This window comes from Oreochromis aureus, linkage group 10, assembly GCF_013358895.1.
Source record: "Oreochromis aureus strain Israel breed Guangdong linkage group 10, ZZ_aureus, whole genome shotgun sequence".
Classification (NCBI taxonomy): domain Eukaryota; kingdom Metazoa; phylum Chordata; class Actinopteri; order Cichliformes; family Cichlidae; genus Oreochromis; species Oreochromis aureus.
The window spans coordinates 10,968,145-10,976,307 of NC_052951.1; positions in this window are offsets into that span (position 1 = coordinate 10,968,145).

Sequence of the window (8,163 nt, forward strand, 5' to 3'; positions counted from 1 at the left end):
CATGGATGTATTTGAGAATGAGGATACAAATTGTTTCCTTCACAGTTCACTGCACATGTGAATTGCCTGCAGAGGGAAGCGTTGAGAGTAAAATGAGAAAATGAAAAGTCAAAAATAAAACCCCCCAAAAACAAACACAATGTAAAAAATGTCAAGGAAAGAGACTGGCATGTGCTGTATAAGGCTCAAGCCACAATTCCTCATAAAATTGAAATGTCTTTTTTCTTTAAATTCTCACTTACAACTTTAGTTCTTCTAATTAATTTTAGTGAAATTGCATCAACAAGGAGATTAAAAAAGTGGACCAGTTCACTCTCATCCACACACTTGTGTGTCTAGGCGGTTTTCTGAAGCAGCATGATTAAACAACTTTGGATACATGTGGGACTGTATCACCGCGAGTGGCAAGCTGCTTAATTTCTTCAAAATAAAAATATGAAAATTAGATTTAATGACTTTGTGCAAATGAGTATGGACTTGTAGTGCCCTTGCTGACAACCAGGGACGAGTATAAATCACTGACAGGGGGTATGAGGGCATGTGGAAAGGGCATTTGAAAAGATTGGAGCTATCAGATGGAAGGGAAATCTAAAGACAAATGACAGAGGCACTGGAGGACAAATCACCCCTGGAGCTGATGCAGCTCGGTCTGAAACAGCGAAAGAGCGTTTAGTTGGGCGAGGCTGGGGGACATTGATTGATCGAGTCTGGCAGTTATTGATCAGTTATCAGTCCTATCTTTGAGGGAAAGTGTTAAGACTCAGGCATGGCTTGTTTGATTTATCTGTGTCACTGTGAACTTTTGTGTTATTTTAAATATTACTACATTTACATTACTAAAGAAGTACTAATCAATAAGACATCCAAACACCATTTAAATGAACAAATAGCTTTGTTTCTGCAGCATGCATGGCAGGTTCAGGTCTGTAACGTGGAAGAGAAGATTTAATCATCAGAGCTCGAGATTTGTCACAGTTTCTTGGACCCTAGACAACAATTTCCTGTACACCAAATTATGAGTGGACTATAAATCTAACCTTAATTGCAAGTCTTGCAGCTGCACTGTGGAATATGTGGATTTGTTTCTTGTCCCTGCAGATCACAAAGAGTTTATTTTTAGATTGTGAATAACACACTGTGTGGCCGATTGCACAGTGGTGCAGTGGTTAGCACTGTCACCTCACAGCAAGAAGGTCTTGGCTTCAAATCCACTGGTGGGCAGGAGCCTTTCTGTGTAGAGTTTTCATGTTTATCCTGAGCCTGCATGGCTCCGACTTCCTCCCACTGTTCAAAGACTTGCATGTTAGGTTAATTGCAGGTTCTGCACCGTCTGTAGGTGTCAGTGTGAATGGTTGTCTGTCTCTGTGTATTAGCCCCATGAATCTTGATCTATCCGGGGTGTACCCCACCTCTTGCCCTATCCTCCTGAGAACCAAGCCAATTGTTGTTTGTTGTTTGCATTGTTAATTTCTCTTCATTGGGATTAGTTGTATTTGATAAGTATAAAAACTAAGAATAAGTTTTAAAAAGTAATTTAAAAAATAAAAGCATGTCCTCACATGGGGGTACTAGCCTTATTTTTCAACAAAATGAACCAAAATAAATACACCATTGTTTAACAGTATAAGTATAAAACACTTTATTAAGCAGAATCAAGTACTGTACTGTGCAAAAGTTTCGAGCCACCCCTCATTTCTTTATATTTTGCAAAGAAATGAAAAAATATGCAGCTATTTATTAAAACATGTGAAAAGCAAATATGGAAACGTAATATATACGATAAAAACAGAGTTTGTGCAATTCTAATGAACTTGAAAGTCAATATTTAATATGACCACTTTTATTCTTCAGTACAGTCTGAACTGTCTTCAGTAGCTTTCTTGTCATTTCTTTAAGTAGGCTTCAGGATGATTGTTGAGCATGCATCAGGATACTAGGCTTCAGGAATATTTCTCCAGGCTTCTTGAAGGAAATTCAAAGCTCTTCTTTGGATGTTGGCTTCCTTTTGTTCCGTTCTCTGTCAGTATGATCCCACACTGCTTCAGTAAAATGAAGTTCAGACCTCTGGGGAAGTCAGCCCATGACTAATAGTGTTCCACAGTGTGTTTTTCTATTAAGGTATGTGTTTGGGTTCATTGTCATGCAGGAAAATGAGCCATTCAGGCTTTGCAATCAGACACTTTTCAGATGGCATTGCATGGTGGATCAAATAAAATGGCACTTTCCTACATTCATAATACCATCAATTTTGTTAAGATTCCCAATTCCACTGGCTGAACTGCAGCCACAAAAAAAGGACAGTCTCCTGTGGTGGTGTACACATTGCTGTACATCCTGTACAGTCCAGTTCTTGTGTAATTTGGCTACTTAAACTTCTTGACAGCCACCCTTCCACTGGGACCATTTCTGACGAGGCCCACATGCACCTCTAAGGTCTTTGCTTGATCTTTGTCATTTTGTTTCTTATGGGCATGACTTTCAGATGCTGTTAATCTGCTGTAGATCAGTTATTTAGACCTGGTGCAAAAATGCTTTTTCTTGCCTGTTAAATGTTGGCATTTTTTATAGATTTGACTAAAGGAATTAGTACAAATAATATGTTTCTGTGACAGGCTGCTGGTAACAAAATGCCTAAAGATACCATTTAAAATGGATTCTTAGCTAAGATGTCTATTAGGTGTAGAAGCAACACTGGTTCATCCCTTGACTTAGGTGCCTTTTTGAAAGATTTATAGATCAATCTTTAGTGGCTTAACAAACAAAAACAACATCCAACCCTCCATCCATTCGCTTCCACTTATCCTTTTCAGGATCGCGGGGAGCGCTGGAGCCTATACAAAAACAACATTCTTCTGCAAATGTTCAGGTAAAAAGACAGGACTGAAAAAGCGTGAAAAAGCAACCAATGTCCAAACTTCAGAAAGCCTGAAGAACTATTGCTGAAGGCCACTTTAAAACATTACAAGAAAGTCTGAAGGAAAAAAATATAAAGAAATGAGAGGTGACTCAACACAGGGCTGTAATCTTATGTAAAACCTTTTCCATTAGGAAACAATTTCCCATAGGCTCTGTTTATGAAAGACATGCAAATGAAATCCTTCCAGTGATGTGAAGTTGGACATTTAGGGTATTTAAAGGTAAATGTTTGTACATGTGAATATATGAATATGTTGTATAACAGATGATATAAACTACTGCAAACTGCCATCCATTTGAGAACATAGATTTAAGCTCGTGAATAAAAAGAATGCAAACATTATTGGCTGAGCAAATTTAACTTTACTGAATTGAATTCAATTTTGTGTCAATGCGTTCAGTTGTTGTTTTTGTTCCTCTTGAAGCATTCCAGTGAATCCAGGATAAAAACAATCCTGTTTATCCCATTTCTGAATTTGAGCTATATGTTTGCATTTCCCAATGCTGTGTATCTGTTTGCATGTGCTTGTATTTTCTCTATGTGCGCGTGATTAGTGAAAATGACGCAAAATCGAATCCATGGTCACATAATCACGTCATCTAATTCAGAACATAATTACACTCTGGATACTGTTACTTTATCAGGACGGCGGCTCAGAAGCAAATCCATCAGGCTTTGCTCTGAATGAAATTGGACTGACTGATTGATTTATGTATGTCAAGTGAAGGGCAAAGAGATGGACACAAAGAAACCGCAGAGTGTGAGGGAGCGGGTCGGGGGAGGGGAGTCGCAGATATATGGATGAAGCACGGGCCCCTGATGAGGGAAGGAGAGGATTGAACCTGACAGAGACAAATGGAGTGTGAGAGACAAAGAAATTTAGACATATGCCTGCTGACCTTAAACCTTCTTCCCCCCCCCCCCAACTAATCAATACAGGGAAATGCATGTGTTTGAATGTGTGTGTGTGCTGTTTGGAGGGAGGGGATGGAGGTTCTGTCTGTGCTCTTCTCAATAAAGCAACAGAGCGACAGTGACATTACCTCAACCCTGCCTGACTCTTCCCCGGCCCTTTAACCTTTGCACATGCCTCTATTTAATTTTGGACCCCATAATCTTATAAAAGACGGAGAGGTCCCGAGCACTTAGACTGTTCTCATCACTGAGCTGAGTGAGGAAAGTAGGAAACATAGAACATCACTGCTGCAAAAATGACTCAGGTCAGGCATGCAATGCATATACTAAGACTGGTTGCACAAATCCTTCCCATGTGTTTAATGCGGTTTAGCAAATAGAGCACACTTTATTGGGCAAAATCATTGCAAAGAACAAATAAAAATGGACGGTTTAATATTGTGTGATTCTCTTTTTCTTTGTCTGGCTGCTCGACATTCTCTCCCACTCGCTCACAGTGAAGAAAACACACAGAGGCTGACAGAGAAAAGACATTTTCCAAGGAGTAATCTTTTTTGACAGATGCCTGCTGCATTCTCTATACTGCTCTGAGCGGCAGCAAATTCCTCAGAGTTCCATGTATCAGCTAAAAAAGCAATGTATTTCACCAAGGAATCTCTCATCAGCACTATTATTACCCCCACCATCACCAGCAGTGTTTAGGAGAAAAAAAAAACTCATCTTCAACCAATTAAAGGAACGCCAGCACTACGCAAATCCAGAGTGCAACATTAGCACATTGCACCACATTATGCAGATCTCTTCAAATAGCAGATAAAAGCAGAGATGTTGGCTCTACAGGTAAATACAGAGAAACTCTGTGAAATCAAGATAAGACACCAGGAAAGCAAACTGGATCTGATGAAGTAAAGGCTGATGTTTGGCTTCAGCCGTGAAGACAGAGAGCGTGTAAAGATTAAATGCCCTGGCTGAAGGGGAGTGGAGGTGTGGAGAGGACCAAGGTACCCTCCCCATCCTGGCTCTCAGCTGTTATTGGTTCTCTGAATAGCCTGTAATCACCATTAAAGTCTCAAAGGGCTCAGCTTTATGAGACAGTAAATTAAATTGACACTCCTCGGTGGGAGATCCTGGTGAGTATGCGATAAAGCTTGAGGCTCTTGTGATGGACAAGAAATGCTAGAGACCTTGAGCAGGATGTCACAAAATGTCACAAAGACCTGATTATGGCATGATGATAAATCGGCAGCTCATCACCACACCGATGTCTGTGACACATCAAGCAACTTACCCGGCAAGAATTGACAGTAAGGTACTTGATTTTTAGTATTTTCACACTGGAGTTATACAAGTTGAGGCCCACAGAGAACACAGGGTGTACAGAAGCTTAGAAAAACAGACCAGAGTTCCTACGCCAGGCCAGATGACTCACATATCATATCTCTGTATCTAGCTGTTGACGACTGAAGTTGAAAAGAGTATCTTATGTTGCTAGAACTCTGGTTAAGAAGTCCATCACTTTTTCCAAAGATTTTTTTGCACCATAAAATGCAGTGAATATATCTTTGAAGAATGCCATTAAAAGTTGGCTTTGAAATCCTTTGTTCAGCCATTTTTTCCTTTTCCACTGAGACAGACAGATGGCCGTCCTTTTTACTGAGACAGAATTACTCAGTGATGTCTGATTATACTGTTGCCTAAGGGCTGTGCTGCCTCATTCTCTGGAAACTTGTGTGCTTGACCTGCGATTAGCATCCTCTGCTCACCACTGGGCTGAATGTTTGAACCCAGTCTACCAAATCCTGCACCACAAATGTTGTTTATGCTTGGAGAAGAAGCAGAGTGTTGCTGTTACACTGATCATATTTTGAGATAGGAGGAGAATGCGGGATTTTGATTCATGTTATGACTTAGCATCAACCTCCAGACCTGAAAAATGAAGCCAACACAGAAGTGCCAAAAACATACTGTGGAGGAAATGAATGAAGGAATTCATTATCTGATCCTCTGCTGAAGAGTTTTCTCTCTCTTAAAAAGACATGAATAGTCTCTAATGTTTTATTGTAGTTTTATTCTAATAGGGAGACACAGAATATCAACCAAAAAGTTTTTAAAAACTCAATACATAAAACTTATGAACTGATTTGCACTTCATTGAGTGAAGTATGTATTTGATCCCCAGGCTGGAGATGTTTCAGATGTTGGTTTGCACACGTCTCAGGACAGATTTTAGTCCACTCCTCTTTACAGAAACTCTCTAAAGTCTGTAAGTTTCTTGGCTGCTGCTTGAAGCTTCAGCTCCCTCCACAGATTTTCTATAAGACTGAGGTCTGGAGTCTAGGCCACTCCATGACCTTAATGTGCTTCTTCTTTAGCCACTTCTTTGTGGTCTTGGCCGTATATTTGGTATCACTGTTATACTGGAAGACCCATCAACAACCAATCTTCAGTGTTCTGGCTGAAGGAAAGAGCTTCAAGTACAGTACATCCAAGTCCGTCCTTTGGCACCTCAATGCGGTGAAGTCATCCTGTATCCCTGGCAGAAAAACAGCCTCAAAGCATTATGTTTCCACCTCTGTGCTAGACTGTTGGGATAGTGGTCTTTGGGTTATACTCACAAAGAGCTCGATTTTGATTTTATCTGGCCACAACACTTTCTCCCAAACCTACTCTGAATCATTTAGATGCTCACTGGCAAATGTAAGACGGGCCTGTGCATGTGCCTGGTTGAGCAGAGGAATCCTTTGAGTGCTTCACGATTTCAATACATCACAGCGTAGTGTATTACCAGTGTATGTCTGTGAGTTGATGAGGCATCTGTGACTTACTGTAATCAATATCAAATTGCACTTAACCGTTCGATGTGAAAGCACAGTTAACAATCACCAGCCACACCTTCTGTTGATGAGAAAAATAAAGACTAATGGATACGAGTCAAACCTGAGAAGAGAGAGTTTTTCTTTTTTTTCCTTTTGCACAGCTGGTGTCAGTGATTTAATGAGTATAATGGATATGTTCATTCAGAGCAGAATTAGGTGAATCATTAAAGTGATGTGTCAGTATCACCCATCTTCGAGGTGCTTGATCAGAATGGCTTTGTTGACAATATCAGGGCACCAGTCAAGTCTCAAATAATTAAAACTGAACACTCCCCAGGATGTGTCATGGATTGATAATAACTCATGATAAAAAAGGTAAGTAGTCACTGTCAATTTGTCACAACTGTTTCTCTGACTCATGGCCAAAAGATAAAACTGACAGACAGACCTTCCTAAATGTTGGTAAGGCCGTCTAAAGAACCAGATAAAGCTTTTCAGCTCCTGAGGCTATCATACTTTTATTCTTACCACAGCAGAGAAACACCCACTGCCAACATGTTTCAGCCCACACTACACTCTTTGTTACGGCTGTATCTTTAAATATAAATGTGACAGCCAAACATGAATTATATCAAATGTATGTAGCAAGAGAGAAAGTAGATATTTACACGTGAGTGTATAATGAGGAACTTAATGGTTAAAGGGAACAGAATGGTGTTAAGAGCTGGGCTGACATGGAAATGTCCATCACTGTGAAAGCAACTGGGAGGCTATACTGTAGAAACTGACATTAAGGATGGGCAAAAGAACTCTTTTTTTGTGGGGACACAATTCATTTGTTTAGCAAAAGAGTTACTTCCTGTTTGTGTGACACTATGTGTTGTATCAAAATAACATTTGCCTTTTATTTGAGCTATAAAAGTGTTAAGGGATGAGCTGAATGTCATAAGTCAAGAAAAATAACTATTGATAGCTACTGAGCAAACTGCATCACATGGCCTTTGAGTTCAAACACTAAGGTACACTAAGGAAGACACTACGACACATCAACTTTATTACACTAGTAGATTGTTAATACCAGTTTCAGCCAAGGTACAAGTCACTCATTCAGTATGACAGATTTGTCTCTATGGCCTTCAGTAAAAGCCATGAGGGAACTGCATCTGAGTCTCTCTTTCCGCCTTTTCAGCTTCATAATATCTCAAATCCCAGTCCTGGTCTGGGATCAGACCAGGACTGGGATTTGAGAGAAACCATCTGCTCTTTAGGGGCATACAATTGGAGTCCAGCAATTCCAATAAAGCTGGGATGCTGTGTGAAATGTAAATAAAAATAGAATTCAAATGTAGAACATAGAAAGCTAACAAAAGTTTAAAATAAGACATTTCCCTATTTTATGAAAATAAACTTCGAAGTGACTTTTTTGAAGTCACTTTTGACAAAGTCACTTGGATCCGCAATGAAATGTTTCTCCCACTGAAAACGCTACATCCAGATGAACAGAATCAACTTTTT